The sequence below is a fragment of the Bos taurus genome, chromosome 1 (genome assembly GCF_002263795.3).
Source record: "Bos taurus isolate L1 Dominette 01449 registration number 42190680 breed Hereford chromosome 1, ARS-UCD2.0, whole genome shotgun sequence".
Taxonomy (NCBI): Eukaryota; Metazoa; Chordata; class Mammalia; order Artiodactyla; family Bovidae; genus Bos; species Bos taurus.
Window position 1 is genome coordinate 50,159,577 of NC_037328.1, and position 11,454 is coordinate 50,171,030.

General features: G+C 37.1%; 1 protein-coding gene across 2 annotated transcripts in view; it reads left to right on the top strand.

Annotated features, from left to right (window-relative positions):
• ALCAM (activated leukocyte cell adhesion molecule) overlaps positions 1 to 2,477 on the top strand; it is a 231,252-nt gene extending 228,775 nt beyond the window's left edge. For both annotated transcript variants that reach the window (XM_059886023.1, XM_059886053.1), the window contains one exon: positions 48 to 2,477. The gene's annotated coding sequence lies outside the window, so the exon portion shown is untranslated. The remainder of the gene's footprint in view (positions 1 to 47) is intronic.
• The last annotated feature ends 8,977 nt before the right edge of the window (positions 2,478 to 11,454 follow it).

Here is an 11,454-nt window from a genome sequence, read left to right on the forward strand (position 1 = left end):
GATTGCTATGGTAACTTATCTGAATTGTGTTTTTTTTATAATTTCAGAAAAAAACTATATAGAACAATTGAAGCATGAACGTGGATTGTATTTAAGACATATACAAAGACACTGATAGCAATTCATGGTTCAAGTATTAAGCAGTTCATTCTACCAAGCTGTCACAGGATTTCAGGAATTATCTCAAGTAAAACAATGAAATGAAATTACAAACAATAACAAGTTTTGGCAGCCATGATGATAGGTCATATGTTGTGTTGGTTTGATTTTTTTCTGTAAATGTCTGCACTGAGAATTTCTTTTTGGTTTGCCTTTTATGTAAATTTTTTACGTAGCTATTTTTATACACTGTAAGCTTTGTTCTGGGAGTTGCTGTTAATCTGATGTATAATGTGATGTTTTTATTTTAATTGTTTATATGAATAATCTGAGCAGGTACCTTTCTGATTCTGATTGCTATCAGTAATCCCCCCAAACTTTCTCACAAGCACCTAAATCCCAAAGGTGGAAGCTTGTGAAGATTGGGGACACACATTGCCCTTATCAAAAACTGATTTTTTTCACTAGGGAGGAGCAGGCAGAGAGTCAGGTTGATAAGCACCAGATGAACTATTTCTGTGAATGTGCCACCAGCTGACTCTCAGAAGCAATCACACACACATATGGACATACACATAATAATAAATAGTACTCCCAAACTGAGGCTTTTTCTTGTTATGAAAAAAAACAGCACACAGAACTTGGGTACCATTTACCTTTAGAGACACCTGCTAGTAAATTATTTTCTGTCAAAATAAAAAGAAAGTCAGTGTATAAGAGACAGTTTGGAAAACTCATGGCTAACATTCCCATTTTCATAGGTTACAATGTATATCACTGGAACTGAAAATTGGAGTTAAATCCTTTGGGTTATCCACTGCCTTAAAATTATACCTATTTCCTTTAAAAAAAAGATATCAGTCAGAATTGGAGATTTTTAACAGTGATCATTATCAAAGCTGTGTTATTTTCCACAGAATATAGAATATATATTTTTTTCGTGTGTGTTTTTGTTAACTATGCTACAGATATTGAATGCACCTTGAGATCATTTAGTGTTTTTAACTGGTACATAATTTATCAAGCAGTATGTTAAAGTGTAATAATAAAATGTCTATGTATCTTTAGTTACATTCAAATTTGTAACTTTATAAACATGTTTTATGCTGAAGGAACTCTATAGGGTGGTAGTATTAAATGAAAATTTTTGAGGTAGACTGGATATGGGCCAATAGCTGCTTGTGACTAGACTTTTAAACTTTGCTCTTTCAAGTAGAAGCCTGGTTTCTGGGAGAACATGGCATGGCCATTTTTGTCCCAAGATTTACATAATTTTATCCAAAAAAAAATGAACATCAGATTCCCAGGTATAGAACTGTGTTCTTTGGGAGGAAAGGAAAACTGGTGTTTGTTTTTGAGATTGATGGAATAATTAATTAGGAAGGCAATGAAAAATAAATTAAAGGTTAAAGTCAGAAGAATATTAGGAATAAATGCCACTTTTGCATTATTTAGAAATACACATTGTTGTACATTTGTAAACCGTTTGCTGTCTGAGCAATAGTGACTCAGTTTAATAAAAGCTTCCTATAGTGTATTGGTATGAATTAAATATATAAAATATCCTATTTAGACTCAATGCTGTATAAAATATGATGGGAAAAAAGAAAATATGTTATTTTTGCCTCTAAACTTTGATTTATTGAAGTTTTATTTGGCAGAAAAAAAATTGAATCTTGGTCAATATTTAAACCAAAGTGAAAGGGGAAAAACCAAAGTTATTTGTTCTGCATGGCTATGCCATTCTGTTATCTCTGTAAATACTGTGATTTCTTTTTTTCTTTTATCTTAGAATTTTGTTAAAAAAATTCTAAAAATTTTAAACACCTCCTTTCCATAATAAACCATGAACACTAAAATTAAATTACTTTCATATAAATATTTTTTTTCTTTTGGTGTGAGAGATCAAAGGTTCAAAGTTTAACTCCTGAGATATATTTGCAGAAAGAAGCAATGTGACAATAGAAAGAGAGTTTTATACTACAATTATTTCTTGGCTTCTAATAAGTCTGAAAAGAGCTGTCAGAACCTAGAGAGCAGAACATGGGAAACTCTGAGCTATGGACTGAAAGCAGAAAGTTTGCCAGGGGGAAGAAAGAGACAATATTGTTATCTGTGGATCAGTGCCTGGATAAAAAAGAAAGCTTGTGTGTGTGCCCGCAACCATCAGCACAGCAAGGCTGGGAAGGAAGATGATACACCAATTCTCAACTTTGAGGTTCCATCTTTCCAACTTAACTCTTTGACAACAGGAGACAGGTTTTGCCAGTTCAAGGTTCACTCCCTATCTGTGATTACAGGAATTGTATGTGGAAATGGATTAACATACCCATCTATACCTAAAATAATAAAACTGAAATATGTCTTCACATCTCTCACAGCTGGTCTGCCTCTTGTCTAAACTAGGATGTCAATGCATAGAAAGTAGTTGTCTTTATTATAGAGTTGAAAACTCACTATGAGTCCCCATCGCCCTGGAGAGGTAATGCAGCAAAATAAAATTGTCTCTGCCTTCCTATTATGTCAAGTGGGCCACTTCAGCTAGTCCTCGATTTCACAAGTGGTGATTTCTGTAATATGTGTCTCCATTTTCAACCATGGGATCATGCTTATGTGGGTGTCCCATGTGGCTGTCCTCGGAACTGAACTAAGAGGACCCTTACCTATTTCTTCACTTCCTCTCTAACACTTCATTCAGCATACTATTTGACATTACCTAGGAATGAACCTAGAAATGCCTCCCCCTCAAAATAAGGTAAAGCTAGCTATGTGTGTCAGAGAAAGTTCAGTTCATTTCAGTCGCTCAGTCATATCCAACTCTGTGACTCCATGGACTGCAGCATGCCAGAGAAAGTAATTAATATTTGTTGAGCCCGTACTGTGAGCTCTGCCCATCTATATATTATCTTATTTAATCCTTAAAAGTTATAAGTTGTATTAAATATCCCCCATTTAAGAGAAGAAAACTAAGCTTTAGAGAGATACTATAACTCCTGAGTACATTTACCTTCTAAGTAGGTAAGTAAGGTATCAAACCAGATCTGATTCTAAAGGCTGGGCTCACCAAAATCTATTATAGTTCCACACTTCTTTAATAGAGAGATCCTCCTTTTCATGATATGTAAAACTGAGAAATATTAATTGGTACATGAACTGCTTATACCATCTATAAAGGATTATTCCTAGATATTCAAATGACTAAATATACAAATACTATAATATTTTAATATTATATATTAGAAATTATATATTTAAATTGTATAATGTGTGTTCAAACAATTTTGTATTTAAATTTAATATATCACATCACATTGTTAAGTACTTCCTATACACACACATACATATATATATATATATCACATATACATGCACCACATAACTTTTTTTTTTTAATTGGAGGCCAATTACTTTACAATATTATAGTATATTTTGCCATACATTGACATGAATCAGCCATGGGTGTACATGTGTCCCCCATCCTGAACCCTCTTCCCACCTCCCTCCCTCCCTCAGGGTTGTCCCAATGCACCAGCTTTGAGTGCCCTGTTTCATGCATTGAACTTGGACTGGTGATCTATTTCACATATGGTAATATACATGTTTCAATGCTATTCTCTCAAATCATCCCACTCTCACCTTCTCCCACAGAGTCCAAGTCTGTTCTTTATATCTGTGTCCCTTTTGCTGTCTCACATATACGGTCATTGTTACCATCTTTCTAAATCCATATATATGCGTTAATATACTATATTAGTATTTCTCTTTCTGACTTACTTCACTCTGTATAATAGGCTCCAGTTTCATCCACCTCATTAGAACTGACTCAAATACATTCTTTTTAATGGCTGAGTAATATTCCATTGTGTATATGTACCACAGCTTTCTTATCCATTTGTATGCCGATGGACATCTAGGTTGCTTCCATGTCCTGGCTATAGTAAACAATGCTGCGATGAACATTGGGGTACACGTGTCTCTTTCAGTTCTGGTTTCCTTGGTGTGTATGCCCAGCAGTGGGATTGCTGGGTCATATGGCAGGTCTATTTCCAGTTTTTAAAGGAATCTCCACACTGTTCTCCATAGTAGCTGTACTAGTTTGCATTCCCACCAACAGTGTAAGAGGGTTCCCTTTTCTCCACACCATCTCCAGCATTTATTGTTTGTAGACTTTTTTTGATAGCAGCCATTCTGACCAGAGTGAGATGGTACCTCATTGTGGTTTTGGTTTGCATTTCTCCGATAATGAGCGATGTTAAGCATCTTTTCATGTGTTTGTTAGCAATCTGTATGTATTCTTTGGAGAAATGTCTGTTTAGTTCTTTGGACCATTTTTGATTGGGTCTTTTATTTTTCTCATATTGAGCTGCAGGAGCTGCTTGTATATTTTTGAGATTAGTTGTTTGTTAGTTGCTTCATTTGCTATTATTTTCTCCCATTCTGAAGGCTGTCTTTTCACCTTGCTTATAGATTCCTTTGTTGCGCAAAAGCTAAGTTTAATTAAGTCCCATTTGTTTATTTTTGCTTTTATTTCCATTACTCTGGGAGGTGGGTCATAGAGGATCCTGCTGTGATGTATGTCAGAGAGTGTTTTGCCTATATTTTCCTCTAGGAGTTTTATAGTTTCTGGTCTTACATTTAGATCTTTAATTCATTTTGTGTTGGGAGCCTCATTAGACATTACTGACAAAATGAAGGCACGGCCCCAGACCCCTCTTCTCATTCTGTAGGCACTGCCCCAGGATGAAGGAGTTAGGCCTTGTAATTCTGACTTGTCTTTTCCTTTCCTTGGCTAAGTTGACTGAAAAGGAATATTAAGGTGCTTATTGTTCCTGAGAAGAGCATGAGAAGGCACAAAGCCTTCTGCAGCTGTGCTCAGAAAATAATTCATAAAGTTAACCATTGACATTTGTTCAAGGATTTTTACAAAAGAGTGTTCCAGGATGAGCACATAGGCCATAGCTTGGGGCCATGGGAGGGATTGCTATCTGAAGCCTATTTGTGAGGAGAATGTTTATGGCAAAGGAGTTTACTGAATTTAGGGCTTAGAAATAATTAAAACAGTTAGAAGTTAAAGATTTAAGGAATGTTGTAAAGTTAACATATTTTACAATAGCTTATAGAAGTTAGGAAATTTTATTTTATTTTTTTTAGAAGTTAGGAATTTTTAGAGACACTATAGCTAGAAGCCTTTTTAAGAGATAGTGAGCTCAGGATGTTAGGGGCAAACAGGATTTAGGAAGATAAGTACTAAACTGAGGAATGTAGCATGAGTTACTAGGTAATCACAAGTTAACTATAGGACACGTTAGAGGAGGTAGATAATAGATGATAAGGCTGATTCCAAAAGAATCACTGAAGCAGGAACTCTGTTTGAAGAGCAACAATGATTTATGGAGATAATAAATCTGGGACAGGGGGAACTGAAAATGTCAAACCTCTGGCCTAATGTTTTTGTAAAAGTATAAAAGAGAATCTTAAACTTGAAATAAACAGGCAGTCCAAGAAAAATAAGAGGCTGTCTCATTCGCCGACACCGTTCACCTCTTCAGGTTGAATCCCTGGTTGCTGGAGTTGGAATTGCTCCGGCAATTTTGAGTTTATTTTTGTGTATGGTGTTAGAAAGTATTCTAGTTTCATTCTTTTACCAGTGGTTGACCAGTTTTCACAGCACCAGTTGTTAAAGAGATTGTCTTTTCTCCATTGTATATTCTTGCCTCCTTTGTCAAAAATAAGGTGTCCATAGGTGCATGGACTTATCTCTGGGCTTTCTATTTTTTTCCATTGATCTATGGTTCTGTCTGTGTGCCAGTACCATACTGTTTTGACGACTGTAGCTTTGTAGTATTGCCTGAAGTCAGGCAGATTGCTTCCTCCAGTTCCATTTTTCTTTCTCAAGATTGCTTTGGCTATTCGAGGTTTTTTATATTTCCATACAAATTGTGATATTATTTGTTCTAGTTCTGTGAAAAATATTATTGGTAGCTTGACAGGGATTACATTGAATCTATAGATTGCTTTGGGTAGTATACTCATTTTCACTATATTGATTCTTCCAATCCATGAACATAGTATATTTCTCCATCTAAGAAATCTTTGATTTCTTTCATCAGTGTTTTATAGTTTTCTATATTTAAGTCTTTGTTTCTTTAGATAGATTTATTCCCAAGTATTTTATTCTTTTCATTAAAATGGTGAATGGAATTGTTTCCTTCTCTTTCTGTTTTCTCATTGTTAGTGTAGAGGAATGCAAGGGATTTATGTGAATTAATTTTATATCCTACAACTTTATAATATTCATTGGCTAGCTCTAGTAATTTTCTGGTGGTGTCTTTAGGGTCTTCTATGTAGAGGATCATGTCATCTGCAAACAGGGAGAGTTTACTTCTTCTTTTCCAATCTGGATTCCTTTTATTTCTTTTTACTCCCTGATTGCTGTGGCTAAACCTTCCAAAACTATGTTGAATAGAAGTGGTGAGAGTGGGCATCCTTGTCTTGTTCCTTACTTTAGGGGAAAAGCTTTCAATTTTTCACCATTGAGGATAATATTTTCTGTGGGTTTATCATATATCACTTTTATCATGTTGAGGTATGTTCCTTCTATACCTGCTTTCTGGAGAGTTTTTATTATAAATGTACGTTGAATTTTGTCAAAGGCTTTCTCTGCATCTATTGAGATAATCATATGGTTTTTATCTTTCAATTTGTCAATGTGGTGTATCACATTGATTTGTGAATAGTGAAGAATCCTTGCATCCCGGGATAAAGCCTACTTAGTCATGATGTATGATCTTTTTAATATGTTGTTGGATTCTGTTTGCTAGAATTTTGTTGATGATTTTTGCTTCTATGCTCATCAGTGATACTGGCCTATTCAGTTCAGTTAAGTCACTCAGTTGTCTCCAACTCTTTGTGACTCCATGGAGCAAAGCATGCCAGGCCTCCCTGTCCATCAACAACTCCCGGAGATTACTCAAACTCATCTCCATTGAGTCAGTAATATCATCCAACCATCTAATCCTCTATCATCCCCTTCTCCTCCTGCACTCAATCTCTCCCAGCATCAGGGTCTTTTCAAATGACACAGCTCTTTGCCTCAGGTGGACTAAGTATTGGAGTTTCAGCTTCAACATAAGTCCTTCAAATGAACACACAGGACTAATCTCCTTTAGAATAGACTGGTTGGATCTCCTTGCAGTCCAAGGGACTCTCAAGAGTCTTCTCCAACACCACAGTTCAAAACCATCAATTCTTCGGTGCTCAGCTTTCTTTATAGTCCAATTCTCACATCCATACATGACTACTGGGAAAACCATAGCCTTGACTAGACAGACTTTTGTTGACAAAGTAATGTCTTTGCTTTTAATATGCTATCTAGGTTGGTCATAACTTCCTTCCAGGGAGTAAATGTCTTTTAATTTCATGGCTATAGTGACCATCTTCAGTGATTTTGAGCCAAAAAAATAAATAAATAAAGTGTAAGGGAGTAAGTGTCTTTTAATTTCATGGCTATAGTGACCATCTTCAGTGATTCTGAGACAAAAAAAAAAAATAAAGTCAGCCATTGTTTCCACTGTTTCCCCATCTATTTGCTGTGAAGTGATGGTACCAGATGCCATGATCTTAGTTTTCTGAATGTTGAGCTTTAAGCCAACTTTTTCACTCTCATTTTTCACTTTCACCAGGAGGCTTTTTAGTTCTTCTTCACTTTCTGTCATAAGGGAAGTGTCTTCTGCATATCTGAGGTTATTGATATTTCTTCTGGCAATCTTGATTCCAGCTTGTGCTTCATCAACCCCGGTGTTTCTCATGATGTACCATGCATATAATTAAATAAGCAGGGTGACAATATACAACCTTGACATACTCCATTTCTAATTTGGAACCAGTCTGTTGTTCCATGTCCAATTCTAACTTTTGTTTCCTGACCCGCATACAGATTTCTCAAGAGGCAGGTCAGGTGGTCTGATATTCCATCTTTTGAAGAATTTTCCACAGTTTGTGGTAATCCACACAGTCAAAGGCTTTGGCATAGTCAATAAAGTAGACAGATGTTTTCTGAAACTCTCTTGTTTTTTTGATGATCCAGCAAATGTTGGCAATTTGATCTCTGGTTCCTCTGCCTTTTCTAAAACCAGCTTGAACATCTGGAATTTCGCCATTCATGTACTGTTGAAGCCTGGCTTGGAGAATTTTGAGCATTACTGTGCTAGTGTGTGAGATGAGCACAATTGTGTGGTAGTTTGAGCATTCCTGGGCATTGCCTTTCTTCGGGATTGGAATGAAAACTGACCTTTTCCAGTCTTGTGGCCTGTGCTGAGTTTTCCATATTTGCTGGCATATTGAGTGCAGCACTTTCACAGCATCATCTTTTAGGATTTGAAGAAGCTCAACTGGAATTCCATCACCTCCACTAACTTTGTTCGTAGTGATGCTTCCTAAGGCCCACTTGACTTCACATTCCAGGATGTCTGGCTCTAGGTGAGTGATCACACCATCGTGATTATCTGGGTCATGGAGATCTTTTTTGTATAGTTCTTCTGTGTGTTCTTGCCACCTCTTCTTAATATCTTCTGCTTCTGTTAGGTCCATACCATTTCTGTCCTTTATTGAGCCCATCTTTGCATGAAATCTTCCCTTGGTATCTCTAATTTTCTTGAAGAGATCTCTAGTCTTTCCCATTCTATTGTTTTCCTCTATTTCTTTACACTGATCACTGAGGAAAGCTTTCTTATCTCTCTTTGCTATTCTTTGGAACTCTGAATTCAAAAGGGTATATCTTTCCTTTTCTACTTTGCTTTTTGCTTCTCTTCTTTTCACAGCTATTTGTAAGGCCTCCTCAGACAGCAACTGGACTCATTATATTTTTTGTTGTCCTGATGACAATAGCAATATATGGAATTAGTGTTCCATCCAAAGGGTTGTTTAGATTTATAAATAGTAATGCTGTGGTTTTTATGCTGTATTATTGATGGAATGAAATTTACATTAACCCCCTCAGTATCATTACCCAGTGACTGTTGGCATTGCACCTAAGAAAAACTGCCAGTAAGACAGTTCTTGTCGGGCTAGCTCCATTATTCCCCATTCTTAACCAGCGGAAGTAGTATATGGATGTGTATAGCTGAGGGTGGAAATCGACTTCTCAGTTTCTTCTTTAAAATGTTTTTTCCAGGCTTTTGATCCAATGGAGAAACGATGTGGTTGGAAGCAAAGTCAAATGGGCTTTACCAAAATAATTTACATTCCAATTTAGAAATGAAAGAGCAGAACAGAGCAGCAGAGGTCTGGGAACTTAGAGGTGCACGGGGAACTGTTCAGTTATGACTTGATTCTCCAAATCAGTTCGTGTTCCCAGATTTAAAGCACATGTATTTGGAATTGCAGTTAACTGATCTTTTGCTAAAAGATGACTTGGTGATATGAAGCATGTCACAAAGCTTCCACAACCTTTGATTTTCTCCTTGGCTCACATTTCTTCTTAGAAGAAGACACACCACAGCTCTACCATACGATAAGTCCTTTCCTTCCATTCCTCTCTTTGTATGTTTCAGAAGATGTTTCCTAAAATTAAATGCTTTTGCAAGCAGCATTCCTGTTTCTTCTATGGTCTATCTGTTACATTAGTTACCACGATTATTTTCCCTAACTTGTCTTCATACTCTTTGCATGTGACTGTAGTTCTTCCTAGAAAAAGGTGGAGCATATTTTCCCACCCCTTGACTCTAGACTCAGCCATATGATTTGCTTTGACCCATAAAATTGTGTAGAAGTGACCAGTAGCCATTTTCTTATTCTGGACCTAGGCCTCAAGGGGCCTACAACATTTCTTCTTGCCTTCTTGTCATCACCATGAGAAGGATGAGCCAAGACAAGCCTGTTAATGCCAGTAGGAGGCTGAGGACCTTTGGACCATAGCTGTACCAGGTCAAGTGCCTCAGACAAGCCGCGGCTAGATCAGAGCTCCTCACCAGCCACAGTCATGTGATCAAGCTCAGCCAAGATCACCTGAGCCCAGGTCACATCAGCTGTCAGATGACCCACAGACATGAGTGTTATAATAATAGAGGGTTGTTTCAAGCTACTGAGTTTTGAGACTATTGTTATATGACAGTAGATAACTGGTACACCTCTGCAGAGGCAAATAAGTTCCTGGTTGACTTCTGAGGTCAGATTAATATCAAAAGGATTTCTCCTCTAAAAATCAGAGACATTTCATTAAAACCCCAATGATTAGATTTTTGGGCTTCTGAAATGCTTCCCTCTTCTCTGACCTTTCTGGGATCAATGTTCTCCCACCAGGACCTCCAACTCTTCTGTGTGGCATTAAATGCACTTTGGCATCAACACATAGAATTATCTGGAGCAATGCCAAGTAGCTATCCAGCAATCTTAAGTATATAAGTTGTAAGTGTATATACAAGCTTCTGGTCAGACTGGGCACATTATGTGTTCTGTCTGGCTCTGGCCCACACTCATCCCTTCTCATTGTTCCAAAGTTCAGCATTCAAGACAGGTTCATATAATTGCTCTCTGTATATGCTCATATAATTACATGCCAATACTTTTCCCAAATTAGAAATTATATTCAGGCTAGATATTCCGCTGACACCACATTTCTCACCAAATGTCAGAGTCTCTTAAAAAATATTCTTAGCTCAAAAGGCCTAATTAGGTTTTCAGTAATTCATGTCATTGGTCATTAGGACAATCATACAAATCAGCAAGCACTCAGGTATTCAGACACTAAGTCAGAACATGAATCTAAAAGAGCACAGGCAACAACCCAAAAGATATCAGGAAAGTTTTCTCTATGCTTTCATTAACCTTTTCCTTTGTTTTCACATTTCAGGCACCAAGTTTTAAAGACATAAAAATTCTCAGCAGGAAGGTTCAATGTAAGCAGAGGAAAATATGAATAGGGCTATTTAAATAGCGAATAATTGGGATGGCGTTATTAAACAGACATACACATGCATACGGACTTCCCTGGTGGCTCAGATAGTAAAGCGTCCGTCTACAATGTGAGAGACCTGGGTTCAATCCCTGGGTTGGGAAGATTCCCTGGAGAAGGAAATGGCAACCCACTCCAGTACTCTTGCCTTGAAAATCCCATGGACGGAGGAGCTTGGTGCAGGCTACTATCCATGGGGTCGCAAAGAGTCGGGCATGACTAAGCAACTTCACTTTCACACATGCATACACCCTCACTGAATTCTCTTGCAACTTTTGCAGATCCTGCAAACCCAACTCTCCACTACCTCCGAGATAAAGTAATGGTGACGATGGTATGAAGGGAGAGAAGGGTACTTTATTTCTTGTGTTCCCCAAATGGCACAGATTATTCTTGAGAGACAG